Source organism: Heterocephalus glaber, unplaced genomic scaffold (assembly GCF_053883595.1).
Source record: "Heterocephalus glaber isolate CG9 unplaced genomic scaffold, H.glaber_assembly_v1.0 deba00001608, whole genome shotgun sequence".
Classification (NCBI taxonomy): Eukaryota; Metazoa; Chordata; class Mammalia; order Rodentia; family Bathyergidae; genus Heterocephalus; species Heterocephalus glaber.
The window spans coordinates 12,325,830-12,348,175 of record NW_028258379.1 but is presented as its reverse complement, the minus strand read 5'-3'; the positions used below and the strand labels follow the sequence as shown (position 1 = coordinate 12,348,175).

Below are 22,346 nucleotides of genomic sequence, written 5' to 3'. Positions count from 1 at the left end.
TTCTATCACAAGGACAAGCCAGGCTTGGCACCTGATACCAATCTTCTAGCACGAGCTCAAGCAGGGTTTTGCCAGGTTTTGGAGGTTTTGGAGCTAATGTCAGAAAGAAGCTATAAAAGACGACAGCCAGTAGCTTTACGGCTTCTGCCCTTTTGTTTTTGCGAGCGGTAGCCCATTCTGCATACCGAGCCTATCTTTCTTTCAGGACGCTTTTTCTCTTGGGCCGAGATCCTTTGCGCTGTTATTGGGCAAGTCATTTGCAATGCTATTGGTTTTCAAAATACTGGCCCCTACCCTTTCTGTACGGAATCTATCAAAACCAGGAACGAAAAGTTTCCCTTCTCTAGAAAATCAGATCATCCGCACACGGGGTGCGCCTGTTATATTAACAGCGCCGCCGCTTCACTGAAAGGACATCCAGTAGTTCCCTTTACCTAATTCCAAGTTTGGAATAATTTTTCTCAGTAAACCATTTTTATATACAATGGGGTACTACTACCTTAGGATAAACTGGAGACATTTTTAGATAAATGGATGCACCTTGAGACCATACTTTTAAATGAAACAAATTGGATATACGAGTTTAAACATCACAGTTTCTCTTGTGTGAAGAACCAAAAGTGCAAATAAGGACTAAAATGGATGACATTTGGGGAAGTAGGAAGACAATGTTCAAATGGGAAGGGGAATGAGGGAGAGGGGAAGAAAGGGAAAAGGAAACTGGAAGTAAAGCTTTCGTAAAGGAGGAGAAAGGTGGAAGAAGGGAGGTGAATGGGGGGAAAAGTAATCAAGATGTACTATGTACAGGTACAAATTCTCTACAATGAATGTGATCATTATGTAGAGTACTAATACAATTTTTTTTAAAAACCTGTTAAAGATGCTGAAAGAGACACAGGGAAAGACATGTTAACTGAAGCCTGACAAAGAAATCACGTGATACCATTTATAGGAGGTTCATAGAACAGGCAAATTGATACAGAAAGCGATTCCCTGGGGGTGGGGGAGGAAGTGGTGGGGAGTCAGTAGCTAATGGGTACACAGTTTCAGTTAAAATGTGAGTACTTAATGTCACTGCACTGTATGCCTTAAAGTAGTTAAAAATCTTAAATTTGTTGGTATTTATCACAGAAGGGGGAGGAAAGAAAAGAGAAAAATGGAAGTATCCAACTATCAGATCCACCTTTTAGTCTTAGAGGTTTGATTGTTGCTTACTCTGTGCTAAGCCCTTGCCATTTAATCTTCACAACACAGAGCTGCGGTTTGACTTTAGATGAGAATTCAGAGGTTCAGAGAGGTTAAGTCAGTTTCCTTAAGCCGCACAGCAGAGCCTGTTCTTTGTTCAAAGTCTATGCTTTTAGCCACTTCTTTATGCTGCCTCTTCATTCCAGCCAAATCTGTCATTTCTGAAAAAAGCAAATTTCAGAATAACCTGTTATATCTTCAAGCTCTTTCATTTTGTGCTTTCAAAGATGGCAAATGAAAATAACTGCCACATAAACCCACAGTCTTCCCTGTGAGGTCTTAGTGCTTAGAAGATGCTGTCTTAGGTTTTTCCTTTCGTTTCATAAATCTCTGGCTCAGTGTATTGCAGGATTGAGAACACAGATGAGGAACCCATGTGGAACAAAAAGAGGGAAATAGACTGGGAGGAAAGTGGGTGGCACCCAGGAAAATAAATGTGCCCAGTGTATCTAATTAAATTGCAGGAAAACAAACACAAGTGAAGGCTTGGCGGGACTCTGAGAAGGAATCATACGCTAACGTTCCTCGGGAAAGGGACTAAGGCAAGGATAACACAAACTGTAGGATTTTCTAAAAGCTCATTTATGTCGGGCCTGGGAACATACTTTCTGTATTTATACATATTTCTCTTCAATTTTGGTAGGTTCTACCCAACTGTAGTCTTAAATTTAAAACTCTTTTTAAGACCAAGAAAGCCCTGGGGCTTACAAAAGATGGTTAAAGATGCTGGTGTCCTGACAGCTCCAAGCACCCTTCCAGTCTCAAGGGGAGAAGAGGAGAGCAGTTTGTTGAATTTTCTCTCTCCTGCTGCTCATTGAAGCCAGCTGCTCCATGGGCACCGAGACCAGGCAAATCTGATCCCTGGAAACGTGCGCCACGGGCAAAAGGGTGGGACTGTGAGCAGGAGAAAGAAGCCCTGAGTCACGGAATCGATTCTTCTTTTATCCCATCTTGTGGGCGGAAGTGTGGGAAACGGCTCATTTTTCAGCTTCTTAGTTGGGAGTAACAGGGGTGGGGTGATATTGTGTTCACTTGTAATCAGAACCAAATAAACCTTGGTTTAAACCAGAGCCAGAGCCCCGCTGGGTGGCTGCCCACGGCCCCTTCGTGGCAAAGCTGTCAAGAAAGGCCGGCCCGCCTGGCTCCTCTGTTCCCTCCCTTCTCAATTCTACCACCCCCTCCACCTCCAGGCAGGTGGAGCTCAAATTGTGTGTGCCAGGAAATAGATGTTGGAGGTTTGGATGTTGGTGGGCGACGGGACACAGTAAGAGATGTTCGAGGAATATTCATCCGACAGTGAGGTGTGAGAGTAAGCTGGAGAGGCGAGGAAAGAATGCCACCAGCGGGGGCCCCTGATGCTGCTCAGCTGTGAGATGAAGATTGTTATGGCTTGAACGTGTGCCCTTCCAAAGCAGGTGTTGGAAACTTGATCTCCAACGCTCGTGTTGGAAAATGGGACCTAACAGTATTTAGGTCACAAGGCCTCCACTCTCACGAGTAAACTGATGCTAATGACAAAAATCTCTCCCTGATCTGTGTCCATGGCGTTCTGTAAGAGAAGCACAAAATGGTCTAACTCAGGACTTCTGTCAGGGTTGTAGATATGGGAACAGCAAAAATGGGAAGGGAAAAAGAAAGCTACCTGACCTTAGTAGCCACCTTATGTGGTTGAAGACAGTGTTCAAGGAGGACATCAAGGTTCTGGGCTTGTGTTAGTGACACTGAAGGAACAGGAGCAGCCATGTGGGAAAATCCAGAGGCATAAGTGGTGGAGATGGATTTAGAAAGGAGGGTGATATTTGAGGAAATGGGCTTTTAGGGTAACTTTCAGAAGAGAAAAATCAGTAAGAACTGAAGACCAAACCTTTAAGAATCTGGAGTGATCTGAAGAGAATGGTCAGACAACTCCCTCAGGGACTCTCGAAGAGGATAGTTCTATGTCTTTGGATGGAGCTTGGCTTCCATAGTCCGTGTTGGTCTGCATTTTTGTGGGTGGAAGATTCCGGAGAAAATGCTCTGGGCCAGGATTCCCCTTTCATGCCCTTTACCTAGTTACTTTCAGAGTGGGGGGCCTGGTTCAACCCACCCTTACGCCCCTGGACTCATTGAGTAGCTCCTCACTCCTAGATAATAGCCCAGAGAGACCCAAAGTGTCTGAGGCTTCAGGACAGGGTTCCAGGGCTAGTAACGTCACTGCACTGCTGATTTGGAACCCAGAAGCCAGGTGGAAACCCTGGGCTGGAGATAAGCCTCAGGTGTGGCAGAATTGCAGAGCAGCTGATTTGATTTCTTCAGTGCTTCCAGCTCATTTCCCCTTCCTCCTGGAACAACTCACGTCCAATCCCTCATGCCCCACAGAGGTATAAGCCTCTCTTCACCTTGCAGAATGACCCAGAGTAGGAGTCCTGAGGTGAACAATTAAGGCCCACTTCTCAAGTGCAGCCTTACCTGGGTGATTAGAATGGACGGTCCTGGAAAGATGGATCTGCACTAGATGGGGAAGGGCCCTGGCAGCCCTCCTTGGGCCTCCAGGGGTACTGCTAGAGCTGGGCAGCAACAGCAGTGAGCATCACAGGCCCTGTAGAGAATGAATTCTTAAACTTTTTGCAACCTCTGTACTCTGTGATACCACAGTGTCCCTCACTGAGACAGACACAAGTCTATCAAAACTCCCTGCACTCTAGATGAATCTGACTTCCCAAGCAGCAACCCATTACATACTGCCCAGGGGCTGTACATAAATGTCACCCCCAAACAGACACCCCTCCACCTCCCAGGAGTCTTGGGTACCTCATAGTGAGGCAATCGTGTACGTTAGCTTGACCAAGGCAGAAGCCTATTTTCCTCCCACTTTCTAGGTGAATCGGATTCAGTTAGTGGTCCATTGACTTATGAACTCATTGGTTGTAAGTCAATACAGCTGAGATCTGGATGTTTACCTGGGCACGTGCTGGAGATAAGAGTCAGATGAATCCATTAACCTAATCAACCCAAGTTGTTCGTATGACAGGCCAGTCATAACTTGTATTGTCCTGACTTAATTTTAATTTTTAACCTAGTTTGTAAAGCACCTATTATAAAAACACTTGGTAGAGATAGTTTTGCTTTCTGGACATGCAGTCATACAGGGACCAATCTTATAGCACCCACAAGGTATTGGCCTGGAATGTAGCATTTTATTCCTTGGATAAATATTGTGTTAGCCTATTTGCGTTGGTAGAATACCAGACACTGGACAATTTATTATGATAAGCAGAAATTTTATCAATTTGTAGTTCTAAGGGCTCAGAAAGCTGATGTCAAGTTCTCGGGCACCTGGGAAGGGCTTTCTTGCTACGTTTATCACAGCAGAAGATAAGAGGGGCAGAGAGGGCCGATCTTACTGTTTCATAATGGCACCAATCCCACCCATGAGGATGGATTCCCAATCTCTCAAAAGTCCCACCTCTTAATGCTGTTACCATGGCAATTAAATTTCAAAATGAGTTTTTGGGGGAACAAATATTCAAAACATAGCAACTATATTGTGTCAAGTTTTGTTAATCCCCATCAAAGAACTTTGGGGGTTTAAAGGTGTCACTCATTTTGTTGACAGGAATTCTATAGCTAGAATAGATTTCTCTTGCAAAATAGATATTTTGGTTTTAATTCAGGCTATTGAAGGATAAGACATCTTTGCCAGGAAGCTTGTTAGGTTCAGTTTTGGTCTCAGTGACTATAGCAACAATGTCTTGAGTGTCATTTTATTTCCCCAATTATCACTTCAACATAATTCCCTTTATTAAAGTAAGGAATAGACTCTCTCTTCCACCTGAGAAAGGACCCCCAGAATGCAGTCCTGGTAGTCACACTGAGATTAGGGGCGGAGGTAATTTCTAACTCTACATTCTCCTGGCAGAAAACTTGTCAGGTATGAAGTAGATCAGAAACCTGCTGTTCGTATCTGGCTGCCAGGATCTTCTGCGCTAACACTCAAGCTGATTTTAAAGGCAAATCTGGGACAATCTAAGATGCGGTACTTTGAAAATGCAAGGCAGGTGTACATACCTGTCTAGGTCTGCATTTCCCAGAAGCAGAGCCCAAGGCAAAGGCTTATGTGCTACTCCTTATTAAGCAGTTCAATCCCAGGGAAGTAGAGGTGACAGAAAAGGGAGAGTTGGTGTCAAGCATGGCTGACTGCTCATTCCCAAAGGTGAGCCCTCTGAGCAGAGCTGGAGACAGCATCCCAAGGTCATCTGTCCTCAGAGGGAGCTCATCTGTACAGGTTCCATCTCTCATTGGTAAAAAGCTCACTCTACAGGGGATAACTTTGCCCCACACAAAAATAATTGTTGAGCTGTGCTAGGCACAACAGCAGATCTCAAAGCAGATTAATGACTCCCATGAACAGGAAGACCTCGAGAGGAACTGGAAAGGATACGGTGGGGCAGGAAGTCAAGGGTCCTATGAAATTGTGCCCTTCTGAAGTTGGCTGGAGTCCTTGAGAAAATGTTTGCTGGAGTAGATCAGGGGACTGAAAGTCCTAGAGACAGATGAGAATGTGGGTAGAATCTAAATGGTTCATGAAAGGCATCTAAAATGACATAACAAACTGGCTTTCCAGAACTTTCATCTATACATGTCTTATATGACCCTCTAATTGCAAGGTCCCATCACGCTTTCAGGAGAACATTTGCTGTGAGACAGTATGAATAACTGAACAATTTTTTGTTAGAAATGGATATAACTCTATCAAGGAGAATGCAAGTAAGTGTAAACATGAAAGGGTTCTGACATTCCAGTACCTTCTCTGTACCTGGCTCTGTTGAATGCTCTTCCCCACCTGAAGTCTGGATTTCCCTAATGACATTTCAGTCCAAACCCATAGCTCTTCAACCCTTGGCAGCTATCAAATCCATCTCATTTTAGTTCAGTCCTATTTGTTTTATTTCAATTGCAAATTCAACACAAAACACACCCTGCTCACCTCCCACAGGTCCAGACCAAACTTGACATGTTCTGGAAGTGTGGTAACCTCTCCCTGACACTCCTTTTCTGTGTTCTTCCCTCTGCTGTTGGCCTGGAAGAAAATAGGAAAATGGCATTTGCTCCTTAAAGGCCTAGTAGACACATAGATCCTTTCTCCTTGGTCAGTCTTAACTACTTTTCTGACTGTTTTCTATGGTCTGGTTATGGATGAGTGGTCTCAAAAGGCCTTGTGGATATGAGGTTGACTTTAAAACTGGTTCTGGGGTGTCTGGGGCCCCTTAAAAGAAGCAGTCACATCCTGAGAATGACCCCGGGAGACAACAAAAGCTGAACTCCTGGGAGGCCTGGGCTCTTTGTTTCTTGGTTGTGGACCCTGTTGAGCTCACTCCCACCCCTCAACTGTAGAATGATCATAATCCTGGAATCTGTGGAAATGAGTGGAATCTTATTTTCTTTTACCTCCAAGAATAGAAAAATTGAAAGGGATGGTCCTCGTTCCTTATCGGGTCCTTTCTCCTCTCTCCCAGGGTTCTTTGTCAAGTTCAAATCAGAGGTTGACATATCAGCCCACCTCTTTTAAAGACATTTCCAGTTGCAGAACTGATTCTCCCCAGGCCAGCTCTTTCTACTTGTCTAGGAGCTCATTCACGCGGGAAACAAAGGTGTGGCACAGCAGCTTTTATTATGCTACTTTTCTACTTAAAAAAGACTATTCCATTCTCTCCAAGTCCTCTGTTAGATGGGAGATCAGGTGGGGAGGGTACTGGGTTGGCATTGGTAATGGTGTGTGGAACCTGCTGAAGTGTTGGCTCTTGGCAAGCAGCATTGGAATGTTGCTATCCCTTCCAGCAAGCCATTCTCTAGACTTACAATGTGGGAAACTAGTGGTTTTGTTTTCTGTGGTAGCTATCAGTGCCAATCGGCCTGAGAAAAAAGTCCCACTTGGGCACTTCTCTTCATCCTGTCACAGAAATATCTCTAGTCAATTGCTTTTTTAAAAATAAGTTATTAGTAACTCTTGTACCTTTGGGGGTGATCTTCAGCCTCTATGGATTTGTCTGTTTTTTAAATGTTTTCATGTCTTGGTGAAGATGATTTTTGCTGCTTGTTACTTTATCATTTAGTTCATTTTTAGGCACTTATCCCAGACCTTCACTGTGGGAATTTTGGCCATCACAGGCAGTGGAGCCAAGGATGGGAAGGGCCCATACTATCTGCCTTGGTCACTTTCTTGTCTCTGGGAGATAATACCTAGTAAACACAACTTAAAGAAGTTTATTTTGGCTCAAAGTTTTTATAAGTTTCAGTTCATGGTTGGCTGGCTCCAAGGCAGGAAGGGCATGGTAGAAAAGTCTGGCAGAGAAAAGCTGCTCACATGGTGGCCAGGAAGGGGAGACATTAAACCCTTTCAGGTAATGCTCCCACTAACCTGCCTCCAGCCAGGCCTCACCTCCACTGCAATCAACTGCAAGTCAGCCACAGGGACCCATGATCCAATCACATTCCACAAGCCCCCACCTCTGAGCACCTGAGGCTTTGGACAGACATTCCAGATCCAAACCACAGCACCATCCCTTTCTGGAAATTTTCTGAAAGGACCACAAAGCCACTGTGCTGAGATCAGAACCCAGTTCCAAGGCCCTCTAGCTCCAGGGAGGCTGGAAGAGGGATCCACTGTTGCCTTAAAGACCCAAGATGGTGATGTGGTCAACTCGAGTCTCCACCTCATCTCCAAAGCATGAAAATTTCAGATCATTCTTAAATTTATAGCTTTTGACAATTTCTCAAATTTTGCTTATTTAAAAAGCAGTAAATATTTCATGAACTCAGTTCTCGCCATGATTCTGGTCACAAACCAAACTGGCCGAGAGCTGAATAAAATTTCCACATAAGATCTACATTGAACCTAACCATTGAATATGATTTAGTTCTCATCCAACTCTGTGTGTGACCAAAATGGTAGAAAGGATCAAGTTTGTGAACCAAGGTACCGCTGTATTTAAGGGTAAAAATGCAACCATAAAGAAATCAAATTAGAAGGAATCAAGGTATACATTATCCAGATTTTTTCTTAGGTGTATATATGTATGTATATATTTCTGTAAGGTTACATTTTATAACTGAGTCTTGATAAATAGCTAATTTAGGGAAATGACTAAGGATTTTCATACTTTGAAGTATACTGTAATTCATCTATGATTGGACATGGAGTTATTCCAACTAATTTTTTTGCTATACATTTAAGATGTTTCCAGCTTTTCATTATCCTACACAGTGTAGAACTAGAATGATTGTTTAAAAATTAATTTCAAATTTAAAATATCAAAATAAAAAAAGCTCACTGTATTTAAAAAGGGACAGGAGACAAAGTGCCAAACAAATGCATTAAACAAATGAAAAACCAATAACTTGAAAAACATTCCTTTTGGCCGAAACTATCTTTATTGGCCAACCATGTTTGCTCCAATTGCTTTTGCTTCAATTGCTTTCACTAAATCAGCTGGAGCTGAGTTAAATGATTCTCTTGGAAGGCGTTTAGGGTTTGGTGACCCATCTTAACGTCATCCTTTTCCTTAGAAAAGTGTTCAAGGTAGCAAAATGTGCTACTGCTCTTGCAGTCAGAAAAGAGTACGCATTTGAGACACCTTTTTATTTCCTCATGTCTTATGTTTTGCTCAAAGGGATTCTAAAAAGTTTGGAACACATCTTCTGGGTACAATTCTCAGAAGAAATTTTCTGGTGTTCCTCAGATGCCTAGCAGATCCACCTGACCCCAGCCCTGAGCTTCTAGGAGGAGGAGGCTCTCAGGCGTCACACACTTGGGTCAGAAATGGAGAACAGGCTGCTGTTTTTCCTTAGCTTTTATCAGGACTTCCCTGAAGCTAAACTAAGTGTAAACTCTTAGGCTCACATGTAGTCATTTCACCAAAACAACATTGTAAGGTGGTAATCTAGCTTCACTTTTCTTTCTGCCTTAATCTCATTAATGCTAGTAATAGCTGCTGTCAAAAGTGGCCAGAAGTTAATACTGGGGATAAATGGACCAACCTGAGTCCCACTCATCAAGTTGGTGCAGCTGATGGGAAACACGAAGGCAATTCTAGGCCATGCCAGCCCATCTACCCAGGTTCCCTGAGGGATTAGGTTCTGCAGGATAGCTGTGGAGATCTGAAAGGGCACCATTTTAAACATCAAGTTCTGTTTTAGTCACTTGAAATGGTAGTCTTTTCCAAAATTCACTTCACACTATCCTCCTTAAATGATCAAAAATAGTGAATATTTTTTTAAAAATTTGTAAGACAAATTGCCATTAATCATTCTCAAAATACACTCCCTTGCTTCAAACACACCCATCTCATTGTTCTTACCACTTTCTGAACCATTTCTAGAAATTTTCATGTGTCTTTAACAAGATATGATAAACAACATAAGGCAGCCTCATAAAAACATTGTGTTCTCAACCCACCTCATTCACTTGATCTGACACCATTTGACTTCTGGACCTTCCCCAAGGTCAATGACCATGAAAGGTAAACATTTTGAAACCTATTCAGGACATCGAGGCAGCTACAGCAGCACAACTAAAGACTCAGGTAACAGGACTTCCAGAACTGCTTCAGAAAGTGGCATAAATGATGGGATAAGTGTTTGAAGTGGAGTGTTTTGTGCGGGATTAATGGCAAGATGTCTTGTACTGCAATAAATTTTTAAACACATTTATCATGTCAAACATAATTAAACCTTTTCTTGATGGGGGTCATCTTACAAAATATCTTAAGTATTTGAAAGCCATTTTTTTGTGCTAGGCACTAAGGGCATAAAAATATAAGACAAAAAACCTATGGCAAAGAATCCAGTCTGCTGAAAGAAATAGAACTAATCAAGTAGTTACAAAATGTCCTGATGATTAAGTGAATTGTGAAAAGGATGGTTTGGGAATGCAGAAGGTAACATCTAACTTTCAGTATTGGCATGGAAAATCCTTAGAAATCCAGGTCAAAGGTTTTAAGCAACTTTTCTTCAAAAATAGTGAAGATGATGGAAGATGCTTCCATGCTGAGAGGACACCCATAAACCTCCAACTTGAAGACATGCTTAGGGGAACTTCCCAGAGTGTGGGGAGTGTGCACTGGTGAAGGATGGGAGTCCGGACCAAGTCTGGGGGTTGGTGTTGTCATGCTTGAAGGGTCCGAATATGACCCCAAAGCTCTTTCACAGAAAATAACCCTATAACACTCGGGTTTAAAAAAATCTAATGTCAGGAGGAGGAAGGATTTGAGCTCAGTGATTCCGCCGCCTGTGTTGCAAGCGCAAGGTCCTAAGTTCGATCCCCGGTACCAAAAAAACCACCTAATTGTCATTTTTAGGTGGTATATGATAAAGAAATAGTTCTGAGTTTAATATACTAATCTAAAAATATTTAAGATTGCATTACAAGTTTCACTTTGCATTTTAAAATTATTAAAGATTACATAGTTTCATTTAACAAGCAATAAATGATCCTTAATTTACCTTATGTAAGGAAGGGTATGGTTTCTTGAGCAACACATTTAAAACTAACATTTTATGTGTTTTCAGACTGAATACACCTAATATAGAATGATTTTTTACTACATTTTACAGTGGCAAAAATAGATATTAGGTCAGGAAAAACAGTTTTAAAAACAAACCTGGTTTATTTTTGAAGCATTCATGTTTATTTCTAAATGATGCATTTATAAGGGAGTTTCAGACTTTTTCCCCAGCTCTTCCCAGAAAGAACACATTACAGGTATTAATGGCCTCTATTGCCAATAAGACGCAAACTTTCACATAACAGTCATTATTTTTCTTTCAGCATCAGATATCAAGTGCTATATAAAAGCATTACAATATAATAATTCTAGATCTGATAGAATCAAAATTTAGAGAGTGTTCTTATGTCTTCATTAGCTTGTTGCTTTTCATTGTGGGATTCTTAATGCTTTCCATCTAATCTATCCTGGATATAAATTTTTAAACATATGACCAAAAATAAGAACAACTTAAAACAGTATAATGGCTAAAACCCTCACAATGCATAGCAAGGGTTCCATGACATCCTGGCTGAGTAAAAGCATCACTACTTCTGTCTCCGTTTATAAAGGGATTGAGCGATTCTGCTTTAACAGGAATAATTAAGTCATTCCAACACAGATTTCAAATTTAGAAAACAAAAGCAAAAAGAAAATAAGAAAAAAAGCTTTATGAGTTCTGCAACGTCTGGAAACATCACCTGTTTGGGAAATACTGCTTTAGAAAGATTTTAAGCACATTGTTGTGCATTTCAAATGATCTTTCTGGCAACAACCATGGGGATGAATTAAGGACAGATGAGCCTGAAGCCAGAGTGACCAGGAAAGAAAGCTAATGAAATGATCCCAGCAAAAATAAAAACAGTCTGTGCCTGGACAAGGGCCAATGGAATAATACTATATCAGGTCAACAGAAAGAATCTAGAAACTGGAAAAGTTTTGTCTCTAATTCTACACTTATTCATTAGGAACAACTTGAAGTGTCTCAGCTATTTGCCCTAAATGGCCCCCATGGTTCTGTGGATATTGATAGTCATGACTATTTTTTAATTATGCTTTTCCCCTTCCCTTGCATTCATTGTTTAGTACATTCTGACTTCCTACAGCCTAAAACTACTCCTTCTGTTAAGCAATTGTGTGAGAGTCCATGGATTTGGACTGGGTCCCTGCACTGGACCCAACAGACCAACAATTTAACAGTAACTTTTGCTGGTTGCAAAAGGTCCTACAGCCAATTAACTGATTGTAGTCTGTAAACAGTTCACTATTAAGCTGTAACCAACTGAACAATTGACTAAGCTATAGCCAAGTAAAGTGTTTCTATGTCTCACTTGTTTTTCTGGAAATGTTGTCAGATCACATTGTTAAAGTTCTTAGAATTTGCTCTGGCTCCAGAACCTGCCAATTTGAGTCGTTTTTGTTTGCTTGGCTCAAGTAAATGTTACTAAATTTGTCTGGAGGAACTTTGCCTTTTAATATTCTTTTAATTCTAACCTGTTCTGGGTTCAGAAAATATCCAGTTAGAATCAGTATGGTGCAATAGTAGCTAAGGTAGTGCTGTGAGATTCAGCAGCATTCCTCAAAAAAAAAAATCGGTCCTGGTGTGGTTTTTTTGTTTTGTTTTGTTTTTAATCTATTGATATGTGCTCTTTCTTAATAGCATTCTCAGTTTGGGACCTATTCTACTTGTTCCTCTGGAAACAGACCCAAAAATGAGAATTCAAGAGTGAATTGTTTCTATGAGTGAAGGAAACACCAGCAGGGAGGTAAAGTTTTTCCATGTCTCTCGTTGATGTACCAAGTGCAAAATAAATGCAGATGTGTTTTCAGCTTTTACTTTATAACTGCGTATGGGTCACCACAGCAACAGAGAAAAGACTGCCAACCATGTTTTTATTTTAGTTGCAAAGAAAGATCAAGGCGTGAGAATTACTGGTTTTCCAAGAAATAGTAATGAACACCTGAAGAGGGCATCCTTGAAGGTAACAGATTTTAAAATGAGAAATTGGGAGAGAAATTTAGCCTGTATTCCACCCTGAGTAAGGCCAGCCATGTCTCCACCTTGGAAAAGCAATGACAGAGACACTCTAGCCTCACAGAAGCAGGTCAGTGAGAGCTTTTATAATCCTATGCTCTCCTCAGTTTGTGCAAACCTTTCATAAGGCCCCAACCATTGGGTAGTCCTACCTTATCTGGGAGGCTGACGGTTACCTAGTCAATATGGGGCTATAACTTGTAATTCTTCCTAAAAGCATTCAAGAACAGAGGCACTTTTTAAAAATAGACAAGTTTTAAAGAAAAGTTTTAGGTTTACAAAAATTGAGAAAAACAGAAATTTCCCTTACATTCTCTGCCCCTACAGAGCCTCTCCATTTATCAACATCCCCTTACCAGAATGGCACATTCGTTACAACTGAACCTACACTGATGTGTCATCCTTACCCAGAGTCCATAGTTTACCTCGGGGTTCACTCTTGGTGCTGTGCATTCTATAGGGCTGGACAAACAACATAACCTGTACCCACCCCCTGCCCATTATAGTGTCATACAGAGTATTTTCACTGCACTAAAATCTTTTTAGTCCAATCTTATTCTATAAAAACCTTGATCATCAGGAGAGAGGGTCATCCCTGGATCAGGTTGACGATCCTCCCAGAAAGGGGAATTTTTAACTAAGATTGAATCATTCTCCACAGCTTGTTCAACCCCTTGAAAAACAAATGGTCCTCTGGGTTATTGCAAACTGCCTTTCTGCCATCTACCCTCATAAAATCAAAGTAACACTCACCACCCCATGGTAAAAGCTATTTGCTACATAGGATCAGAAACTACTAACTGAAAACTCAACATCCGTTTTTCCTCCTCCCTTACTAACAACCCTAGTTTTATTCCTGGCTACAAAAGACTACATTTCCCAATCTCCCTTGCATATAGATGTGGCCACGTGATTTTAAGGTATTAAGATCTGACCAAGATGTATATGGAACTGTAAGGTGACTCTTGGGTTTTTTTAATTTTAAAAACTACATGTTTGCAGTATATAATGATTACATTCCTCATGGGGAGTTGTCACATGTATATAACACATCTTAATTCTCCTTCCCCTTCCACTCCACTCCTCCCACCCTTCTCCTTCATCTTTTGTGTTGTCTGAGAACGCAGACATGATGTCACAATGGTCACAGCTCATTCGGCTGCCGACTGAGATGGCCTTGAAGGTACAGGGAACATGGATGGAGAAACTTCTTTTCCTTTCCATCATTTTGTCTCACATTAAAGAAAATGACTTTCAGTGATGAAACACCCACTTTTCTACCATCTTATCTTTCTAGTGTTGAGATGAGTTTTGCCTGAGTTAACAATATTGTAAGCAATTGATTAAATTTAGATGCATCTGTTTCCCAAAGGAATTGCTCAATAAAAATCAGACATGGGATTAAAAATCTTGAGATCATTTAATCTAACCTCTTAGGGTTTGCAGAAATTGTATCAGAAAAGTAAACCTCTATGAAGAGCCAAATGTCATTTTCTTATTTAAATTAATACATGCCATAGATTTTATGAATTTGAATACATGTATTGATTTCTATAACTGCCACTGATCAGGATACAGAATAATTTTATCCAAAGAAATGCTTGCTATAACCTGTGTAATTACACCTACCACCTATCCCTACTGCTGTTACCCAGAGTGGCTTCTTTCATTTAGCCTGATGCCTCGAAGAATCAGTTTGTTGTATGCATCAGTAATTGTCTTTTTCAGTGTTGGATAAAATCCTATTGTATAACATATCACTATTCATCTTCTGAGGGACATTTGGGTTGTTTCCATTTTGGGGGGATTTTGAATAGAACTGCTATGAACAAAGTTTACATTTTTCCAGGTGTCTACCTAGGAGAGCTACTGCTGGGTCATGACATAAGTATATTTTTAACTTTACAAAAAACTGCCAAGTTACTTTATAGCAAAATTGTCTCACCTTGCATATCTACCAGCAATGTATGATAGTTCCAGTTGCCCCGCATATTTGCCAAAACTATGTAGTGTCAACATGTTTTAATAAGTGTGTAGTGATAGCACATCATGGTTTAAATATCCATTTTCCCATTGAACATTTTTTCATGTACTTATCATCTTTATGTGCTGTTTGATGAAATACTTTTGAAGTCATTGCCCATTTATTTGATCTCATTAACTATTGAAAGCTGCTTATATACTCTGTATGCTTTGATATCATGTCCCAATGTGTAGTATTGTCATTCTGTTAACGACATTAGAGCAAAAGTTTTCATGAAGTCTAACAATATTTTCTACTGTGGATTATGATTTTAGTGGCATATCTGAGTTCTTTCCCTAATCCGAGGACAAGATTTTTTTTCCTTTTTCTTTGTATGTGTTGACAGACTCATATATAGTCCACGCTGGCCTAGAACTCTCAATCCTCCTACCTTGGTCTTCTAAGTGCTGGGATTACAGGTGTGTTCTACCATGCCTGGTTCTGAATTTGAAAGGAAAAAACAGTTTTATTTGAGTTCAGTTTTGTATTTTTGGTTTTGTTTGCAAATCAAAATTCAATCATTTGAAATAGAGCTATACAAATATAACTGATTTTGGATAGCGGCTCAAAAGCAATTCAATGGAGAAGGGATCATCTTTTCAATATAGTAAGTCTTAAAATTGTTTAGTATGAATCCTTAATTTTTTTTGCAAAGTTATTTTGCCTGTACTAGTCCCTTTGTTATTGAATAAGATTGTTCACAGCTATAGAAAGTCCTTCTAGGATCTTTATTGGGATTCTATTAAACCTGCAGGTCAATTTTGGGGAGAATAGATATTTTTGCTGTTTAGAACTTCAATCCATGTACATGGTATATCTGCTGCTGGGTTTTTTTTGTTTTTTGTAGGAGGAGAGGCCTTCATTGTCTTTCAAAAGAGCTTCATAGTTTTCAGAATACAGAGGCCATACATGTTTCGTTAGATTAATACATCTGTCTGTGTCTTTGTAAATTGTATTTTTGGTGGTTTTTTCTTTTTTTGGTACTGGGGATCAAACTCAGGACTTTGCTCTTGTGAGGCAGACACCGGAACCACTGAGCTAAATCCCTGGCCCTATTTTTGTTTTAATTGTTCATTGTTAGTATAAAAATATGACTAAGATTATTAATTGACCTGCATCCTGCTGTATCACTGAGGGCTTTCTCACTTGGTCAGTGTCAAAACTAGAAAGTCCCAGGAAGCCCAGGACAAAGTGGTTATTATGTTTTTTTGTTTTCTGTTTGTCTTCTTTCCTTTGATAATCTTGCTAACTGATTTATCAATACTATTGATCATTTCCACAAACTAGTTTTTAATTTTGTTTTTTTGTTTCCAATTTCATTGACTTTCCTTGTCTAAAGCACAGAATTCCACAAATCTTATTATATTTTCACTTTCAGTTCAAAATATTTCCTAATGGTCTTTGAGACATTTTTCCTGGATTATTTCAAAGTATATAATTTAATTTTTCATGTCTTCCCAGTTTTTGTTATTTCTACTTTAATCCTATTATGATTAGAGAACATACCTATGACTTCTATTTTCTCAAATTTGCTAATTGTAATTCTAAATCTGCTAAGGCTTCTTTCATGATCCAGGATATGGTCTATTTTAGTAAATGTTCCAAGAGCTCTTGAAAAGATATGAGCTTCAGGCCTTGCCCAACCACTGACAGCAATGTGACATCCAGGAAATCACCCTGTCCAGTGTGGGCTTTAGTTTCCATATCTATAGAGATAAAAGAATGAACTGGATCATCTTTTAACACCACCACCCTTGTATGAGCAAACAAAATGAGCCCACTTCCTGCCTCCTGCCACAACTCAGAACAATTTTATCTGCTCCTAAATGAACAAACAAGATGTAAACAACCTGCCTTTAGTTACTGTTATGGTTTATATCTAGGTGACCCCCTAGAGTCTCATGTGCTCATGGTGGTGGGGCTTTTCAAGATGAGTGGATTATAAGTGTTTATATCTGTTAGGCCAGGTCTGGTCTGAAGAGGCGGGTTACCTGGGGAATGGCCTGAAAGGGTTTATCTCCCTCTCCCGCTCCATCCTTCATACTGTCTGCCCTACAGCCCTGCCTTAGAACCTGTGGACCATGCAAGGACTGAGTCTTCTAAAACAGCCGAAATAAACCTCTTCTCCTCTTTAAATTGAGGATGTCTGATACTGTGTCCCAGCAACAAAGTAACTAAGACAAATGAACCACGGGGAATTTGGGGAACTGCTTACAAAACATAGATTCCTTCCTACCAGGCAGACTGCATATTACCTAATAGAAAGAAAGATGTGGACCCATTTAGTTATTTCTGAACCTGTAAAGATACTGCATCTTCAGTTTACTGTTCACTGGCCTTAGCGATCCAATTTCTTTTCTGATTCAGGATTAAAGAACTGATTCCACAATCTGCTTGGGAAAGTGCCAACACTCTAGGCTTTTCCTGGTTGAAAAGAATAGTGTGGTTTATTGGCCCAGTGAGACTGCTGCTGGTTCCTCCACAAACCAAACCAGCCAAGCATGTTATAACCTACAGGTCCTGGAGCCAGCAGACCAGGACTCTTTAGCAACATGTACTTGGTCCTTTCTCTTCCTTGTCCATTGCAAATCATTCTCTTTTCAAATATTTCACCAGAAAACAAAGGGGATAGGATTTTGAAAATACCTCAGAACAGAAGAAGCCAGGATGAGACTCAAAGGATGGGTGGGGCATCAGCTGGGAGGGGGTGAATTCCCACCAAATCTCAAAGGCGAGAGTTTTTAATGTCTCTTGTATCTCTCCACACATCCATGTGGCTTTGGAGAAGAAGGCATTAAGAATTTTGGAACAGTTAGTGGATATCCATGTATCAGACATCATTTAAAATCAAGAAACTGATCTTTCCCTAAAAACTTGCAGAGGAGGGGACTCTGACACTGTGGATGCTCAACCTCCAGGCACATGAAGTGGCAGGGGCCCAGGGGGTGCAGAAGCACAGCAGGAATATGGAGGCAGGTCTGCACACTGCCAACAGGAAACTAATGTTCTGTGTTTGGATGAGCTTAATTGGGAGCTTCACATCATAATCAAGATTGGAAATTTGTTCAAGTCAAATTACTTTTAACGAAAATATTTACATACAGAGAAATGAAACTATATAAGCCTATGTATTTGTTCATTATTTGTCAGTATTTTGCTACGCTTCCTCACCTACACCTATTTTTTCTTATTTTAGAGACAAATGGAGTTTTAAATTCTCAAGTGTTCTTTAAAAGTGAGATTCAGTGGATAGTCCAGCTCTGGTACAATCCCACACTGCAATTGAGGACTCAGTCTCATCTTTCTACTTAAAAAGTACTGGGGATTGAACCCAGGGAGTGCTGGGCTACATTCTTTTTTGTTTTTATCTCGAGACAGTCTCACTAAGTTGCCCAGGTTAGCCTCAAACTTTGGGTCCTCCTGTCTCAGCCTCCTAGGTAGCTGGGATTATAGGCATCCCAACACCAAGTCTGACTTCTTTTTTCTTTAATACCCTTAAGTCGTAGGCTAATATTCATGGTGGCAAGATGGTTGCTGCACCTCTCAAAATTATATCAGCCTTCCAGACAGGAAGAAGAAAGAGTCCTATTAAAAGGGATGCATTAAGGAGGCACTGTCAGCATTAGAGATGAAGGCAGGACATTAGAATTATAAACTTTGGGGTCCACCTGTTGGCAGTCCTAATTCAGCACCAACACATGTGAAGGGCAGAGGAAAGATAAACAAGCCACCCAAAATAAGGGAGAGTACAAGGAAATTCAATTCAGAAAAAATAAATGCAACTTTTACTTATCACTCCTTCCAAGTACCAGTGAGATCAAGGCTGTACATTTTTTTTGGTACTGGGGATCAAACTTGGGACCTTGTGCTTGTGAGGCAGGCGCTGGAACCACTGAGCTAAATCCCTGGCCCAAGGCTGTACATTTTCATATTAAATCCTTGTTGCAAACCAACTGAATAGGTTGAATAACTTTTCAGATATTAAAGGAGACCTAGTTAGCTTTCTGAAGGACACAGATGACAAGTGTGTCCAGAGCAGTCTCCTTTTCATGGTCCTCATTTCCTTAATCTTCCAAGAGATTCCTCACTAAAATCTCCATAGCCCTCACCACCAAAGGCCACTATATGTGCACACCTGACCCCAGCCTGGGGCACACAAAGGTACACGTTCTGGCTCCTTTACAGAAGGCTTGGCTGCTCCATTGCCAGGGTCTCTGGGTGAGGGTCTCAGCTGTGGCTGAGCAGAGGCCTCTCCAGCCCCAGGCTCTGACAAATCTACTTTGAAATATAAAGTAAAGCCTCCAGAAAGCTATTGTTTTTCCTACCCTTTGCAACAAAAGGAAACACAACACATAGATCCATCAAGCTCAAGGTGACCTTACATCAAGTGCTTCTGAATTGGCTTCAAAGGAGGAAAATATTGCTTTGTGCACAGCTCGGTTTAATCATGACCCAAACTTCACATAAAGTGAGACAGGAGAGATTTGATGCAATCCCAAATCCTTTAGCTTTATGAAAGTTTTCCAAAGTGTGTAAAAGGAGTTAGAACAGTATAACCGGCCAAATAAATCTCCTGATGCAATATTATTTTCTGCTCCACTTGCTTCATCTATTCTTTTGTTGGTCTTCCATTTTCATCAGTATTTCAAGCAAATTCCTATTACTATATCATTTCACTCCTAAATCCTCCTATATGTATTTTGAATGAATACAGACATTGTCTCATATATGTGTGTATGTATATATATACCAAGAGTATTACAACCAGTGGCATTGACACCCACTCTATGTTCAAATTTTCAATTGTCTCAAAAATGTCTTTTATATAATTGGTTTCTTCAAAATAGGATCTAAACAGTCAATCCACTGCATTTGACTGTCATATTGCTGAAGTTTCTTCTAACCTACGCTAGTCAATAACTCCCTCAATTTCTTTAGTTCTTCAGATATTCTTTGTCACTGTCAGGCTTCTTCAATTTTTGTTGCTCTTTCAGCCTGAAAGATGTGCCTGGCCCATATGTGACCTCAAAATCTTGAACCTCTCCTTAGCTTTCACTTGGGGACATTCTTCCTTCCATCAAGTTTCCCTTTACCATACCCTTCACTGTAACCTTGTTAAATATAGGCTCTGATCCCACTGTTCTAGGTGGAAATAAGATGCTGCATTTCTAACAAGCTTCCTGATGCTGTCCATGCTGGCCTGAGGGATCACCCTTGAGTGTAAGAAACTAGGTCATTCCCTGCTGCCTCAGCCATAACCCTTATCATACCATACAGTAATGGTCGCTTGGAATACCTGTCTTCCCTCTAGATCAAGGCTTGGCAAGCACCTGGAGCTACTGGAGAGCCATGCCCACTTGTTTTTGTCTTGTACATGACTATTTTCAGCTTTGAGTGGCTGTGAAAGAAAGCATATGCCCACAAAGCCTAAGATATTTACCATCTGGCGATTCATGGGAAAAGTTTGCCAACTTTTGCTCCAGACTGTAGTTCAGGAATGATAGCTTTAAGAGATGGAGCAAACCAGTGATGGTGAACTCTTTTAGAGCTTTCAATAATAACAGCCAATCGTGGCATGCGTGCAGTAGGTTCGCCACCATTGGAGTAAACCCTCCATGAAATCATTGGTTTTTTGCTCTTTCCAATAAAAGGAAATGCACATACACCCACCAGGCTCAGCATGACCTCCTAGCAAATCTCAGAAATGAGTCAAAGACTTCACTCATAGTAAGCACTCAGTAAGTAGTTGAGTCATGAATAACGATAGTAATTGAAAATAACGGTGCGCTTCCTATGTACCAGGCATTATACTAAATGTCTTACCTGTAGCCTCTCATTTAATCACACTAATTTTATGTGGGCAGTGGTGCTCTCATGTTTCAGATGAGGATGCCTACCAGCTTAAAAGTTCTTTTCCTGCCTACATTTAAAGGAGTAACAACCCCACTCCACACCACTCCTCTTTAAAGACTGAAGAAGTTGTCTGTGGAAATCCAAGCAAAACCTGTTTATTCTGAGCCCATCTGAAGCAAACTGAGTCAGGTCTCTGTGAAAATAGCTATTAATGGGACTGGGCTAAATATTCAGAACATTCTTAGTGTTTAAATTCAAAGATGCCAGGCTGATTGAACATACACCCATATAAGAGACCTTCTTTGTAATAATAATATCCAGTTGGAAGGGGCCCAACCACTCTTCCTTTGGAGCCCAAAACATGATCTGTACTTAAGAGGATAACATTGTAAAATTGTAAAGCAGCCATGCTTCCTCTTCCTTGGAAACTCCTTCCTCCCTCAGCGAGCCCCAGTGTGGCACATGACAGTCCTTAAGCCACCACACACACCTCTTTTGTTAAACCCTCATTCTGTTAAAAGGTGTTGAAGTGACTTAACCAGTGTTTCAGGGACACAGCAGTAATTCTAGGAGTAAAATGCAATGTGTCCCAATATAATGAATTGAAAGACAAGGAAGTATGAGAGAGAATGATGAACATTGAGAATGGTGGATAAGAGAAAAACACTTCAAGCCCAGAAGGAGATGTGAAGAATGGGTTAACACATCTAGTCTTAAATTTTTCTTTAAAACGAGCATTTCCCTGCCTTTGTGGAAAATCCTGTAGCTCCAAATGTTAATCTCGATCAGAAATCCAAGTTTTGTAACTTTGCATAGAGGCTTCTGATTAAATTGACCACAACAAGTTCTCTAGGGCTTCAGAAAGGATGTAAGTATGACTGGATAACTTTACAATTTAAAGAAAGACTCCCTTGAACTCCACTTTCAGACAATATACAGTAACAAAAATTGGATTAATCCTCCAGCCTGAAGCAATTAAAGTAGACAAAATACAGAATGACATTCATACATCAGAAAACACAGCACAGTGATCCCAAGGGACTGTGAGCTCTAAAACTTCCCCAACTTACTTTCCTGAGACAGTTCCTAAGCTGCGATGCAGGGAGCGGGAACCAAACCAAAAAGTAAGTCTCCCGATGTGAAGAGATTGAGCCAAGAGCCTGATACAAACCAAGGCACCTAGAGCCAGCAGGGTAGTGTGTACCAGAAAGGAGAATGCTACAGAGAGAGAACCCTGGAGGCTAGCAGAGGGTCTGATGTGAGAATTCAGCAATGTACTGATCATCACATTTAGGTGAGGAAACAACCCAAGGCCAGTGAAAGAACCATTGTAAAGCATTTAGATGGAAAAGTGACAACCTCAGAATTGATGGGGCATTGGATGGGTGACTTAGAATATCCTACATCCAACATTCATACAAAAATTACTAGGCATCCAAAGAAGCAGGAAAATAGGACTCATAACGAGAATCAAAACTGACTCAGAATTGACCTAGCTGTTAGAATTAGTGAACAAAGACATTAAATATTATATGTTCCCAAAGGTATAGGCTGAGGGGTGTAGTTCAGTGGTAAGCACTTGTCTGGCCTGCACAAGGCCCCAGGTCCAATCTCCAGCAGCATACACACTCAAAGGTAAGCACATGGAACAAATAATTAGATGAAATTA

At 40.6% G+C, this 22,346-nt stretch overlaps 1 long non-coding RNA gene across 1 annotated transcript in view; it reads left to right on the top strand.

The window, feature by feature from the left end:
- The first annotated feature begins 55 nt into the window (after window positions 1–55).
- Window positions 56–22,346, top strand: part of LOC110346325 (uncharacterized) — a 29,460-nt gene continuing 7,169 nt past the window's right edge. Inside the window, exons 1-2 of the long non-coding RNA XR_015445024.1 lie at window positions 56–248; window positions 12,427–12,532. This is a non-coding gene — a long non-coding RNA (uncharacterized LOC110346325). The remainder of the gene's footprint in view (window positions 249–12,426; window positions 12,533–22,346) is intronic.